The 3,547-nt window shown below is 29.4% G+C and overlaps 1 pseudogene; it reads right to left on the reverse strand.

The window, feature by feature from the left end:
* Window positions 1-523: 523 nt before the first annotated feature.
* LOC110704928 lies at window positions 524-3,547 on the reverse strand (annotated as a pseudogene).

Below are 3,547 nucleotides of genomic sequence, written 5' to 3' on the forward strand. Positions count from 1 at the left end.
GAATGCTTCCATTTTAGTCCATTCATTAATGTTTATATATTACTCCGTATATAGGAGTTGAATATTTCCTTTTATGACTAATTATTTCCACGTTGTAAACTTGTAACCTCTTAATAAATAATCTAATTTAATGGCACTCCCACTAACTCCACTTATCTATTTTTTACCCCCTTTTTTTAAATCATTGCTTATTGCGAAATTATTTGGTCCTCCTAACTTGTTCAAGCTATGATGAGTTCATGGAATCTGATTTGATTTGAATTTTTCTAATTTGATTAAACTGAACGTAACATAGCCAAGCTGTACTCAAACCTCATTCAAATAATTCATCATTATTATATAATATGATATATGCGGCTAATGGCCGAATATAAAAACATAAATATAAAAACTAAAGCATATATCAAATATGTAATTAATGATATTTATCAATGCATAGTTCTATCATAAATTTTCTAAATTAATAAGATTAGATCTTAGAACTATTTTATAACTTTAGTTCAGAATTTGTATGTATCTTTTATAGCTACATATATCATAACCATTATAATAATTAATTATTTTATAGCTACATGTATCATAACCACTATAACAATAAATCCATTGAGACAAACATAAGAATGGCGAAATTGATAAAATAAAAATGAACATACCTTAGCAACAATTGTCACAATAATGGCATAGCTTCCAAATGGCATGGCTTGGTAGTTTAATGGGGTCATATTAAGGGTTCCAATTTCCTCAATAATCTTTTGAATAAGGCCTTGAACCTTAAGAGAGTGAACCCTAATAAGGATATTGTTGTTTAAAACCTTGGCTTCAATTTCCAAGTTATCATCAAAATTTATAGTTTTGTTGGAGTATTGATGATCATTTGAATAAGAAGTTGCAGAATTATCATTTAAAGTATGCCTTTGTTTCTTCTTAACAAGACAAACCGACTCCATTGTCCTCTTTGATGTCTGCTCTTCCAAAACTTTGGCTCTTTCTTCAAGTTGTTTTAGGTATTCAGCTGTTTCAGTCAATATAGATGCCTTATCCGTCTGCATTGTTTAGCAATACAATACATTATTTATCATTCAAATTGAAGTATATATATTTATTTTTTGAATGGTACGCCGATATAACCGATTTTAATTAAATGAAAATATAGCGGTTATTGTTAACCTTATGGAGATCTAATGAGAAGGGAAGTGTATTTAAGTGAGAAAGATAAGTATATAGGGCCTGTTCTCATTGACTGAACTGGGCTGAACTGAACTGAGCTGAGCTGAAATGAATATTTTATGAGAGAAGGAAATTAAGAGCTGAACTGAACTGAACTTATTAGAGGTGAACTGAACTGAACTGAAAATAATCTGACGAGAACAGGGCCATAGTCACTTAAATGGTACTTGTATATTATTGTAAGTGAAATATATGCATACAAACGTATACTTTCCCGTTTTCTTTTACTTGCAACACTTCCCTAAAAAGGAAATGTCACAATACTTGCAACACACTATAAAAGGAAAGTTATTTTAGGGAAAAAACTATAATATATCCCTTATTTAAAGCACGTGACCCACTAAATTACACTCCTAACAACCACTCAATCACTCATCCTATTTTAAAGTTTATTATATCATGTAAACCTCACCTTTCTTAATTACCGCGCTAAAAGGTGTGTTGCATCTAAAAGAAATCGGAGGAAGTATGATGGTATGGTTGAATTGGAGATGAAGGTTCACTACATATATGTCACATATGTATTTCTACCATTAATTACTTACTGCCTACAAAACGATATACACGGATGAGTCGATAACTGATGCGGTTATTATTATTATTATTACGAAAATAAGAAACATGGAAAAATGCTGGGGATTAGGGGGGGGGGTGTATTTGCAGTGTACATCGTACTATACGTCTATACCCCAATATTTATAAAAAGACTACTTAGGGTATGTATAATAACCATGCATATATTACATTTATCCAAGGCAACTAATGAATTTCTTACAAAAAAAAAAAAAAAAAAGAAAAAAAAAAGACAATTAATGAATGAAATATATACATAAATCCATTGGTTCATTATATGCCATATCTAGCTTTTGTATAATTTTCTAGGAAAATTTCTTTCTTTCTTTTTTTTTTTTTAATATTTATTTTATTTTTTTATTATTATTTTTTTATGAACATGTATTTTTACAAAAGTATAAAATGGCCAAATGGGACATTTTCTCTCATTAGAGTTGCAATAATTAATGAAGTTTATAAAATGAGAATAGGTGGTTAGTAAACGAGAAATTAGCCTAAAATGCAACAACTGTAATTCTACAGGCTAAGAGAGAAAATCTAAACATCTTCTAGTTATAAATGATGGGTGTATAGTATATAGTTGAAGTGGTGATTAGATTCAACTAACACTCACCTAAATTTACTTAGTCATAATAATTACAGTAGTATAGCTAGCAATACTCTTTTGTCTTTTAATAATTATATGTAATCTGCTTTAATTTAAGCTCGTGTCCAAAAAAAAAAAAAAAAAAAAAATTACAGTGTGGTATAATTGGATTGAATTGCTCCCAATTAAATTCCAATAAAAAAAAAAGCAATTCATGCTAATAATTAAGATGATTGAATTAATTTGTTTTTTTTTTTCTCAAATAATTACAATCCAAAATTAAACATCCAAATCATAAGAATCCTTTATAATTTTTGGGGGGTGATCAATTAGATTTAATTACTTCTTTACCTATTTTCATGTGATATGATGATTATAAAAATATTAACGCTAGCAAAATTAAAGGGTGCACCTTCAGTAAAAAAAAATAAAGGGTGCACCATGATTTATACTCATCTTCTTCCTTCGCCTCCTCTCCGCAAAATTAATTATAAGCATGCTTTTAATTGCTTAAATCAACAAATTAAAACTAGCTTAGTATATGTACCTTCTTGAGACCAGGTATTAGGGTTGAGAGAGCAATAAACCCTTGAGTCATCTTTTCCCTTCTTGCTTCCATTACTAAGTTTAGGATTAGTAGTTTCAAAGTTCGTCGAGCTCCCAAAACATATGAGTTGTCCAGATGAGCTCCAACTACGATCAATATTCGGTGTGATCTTATTCGTCACCTCCATAACAGACTTAAAATTATCACCTTTAATCAAGGCCGGATTATTAGTGTCAAACATCACATCCGGCGTTTGAAAAATATCTTCAAATTCAAAAGCATCTTCATTTCCATGGGAGCTCATCATCATTTGGTAATCATTCATTATCAATGTTGGATCTTCATTTACCTAAATAATTGTAATATTCATTAATTTATATGAACTTTATAATATATGAACATCGTTACTATATTATATATAAATACATATTTATAGTAGGTTAAAAAACTTACAAGATCAGATAACCATTCCCCGGATAATATGTCCATGAATTTGCTGAAAAAAACTTGCTTACAAAACTGCATCGATAATCAAGAAAGTTAACAAATCTATCTTGCTTCGAAATGCACATGCGCAATTAATATAAACCATATAAATTTATTGACACAACTTT

Source organism: Chenopodium quinoa, unplaced genomic scaffold, assembly GCF_001683475.1.
Source record: "Chenopodium quinoa cultivar QQ74 unplaced genomic scaffold, ASM168347v1, whole genome shotgun sequence".
Lineage (NCBI taxonomy): Eukaryota > Viridiplantae > Streptophyta > Magnoliopsida > Caryophyllales > Amaranthaceae > Chenopodium > Chenopodium quinoa.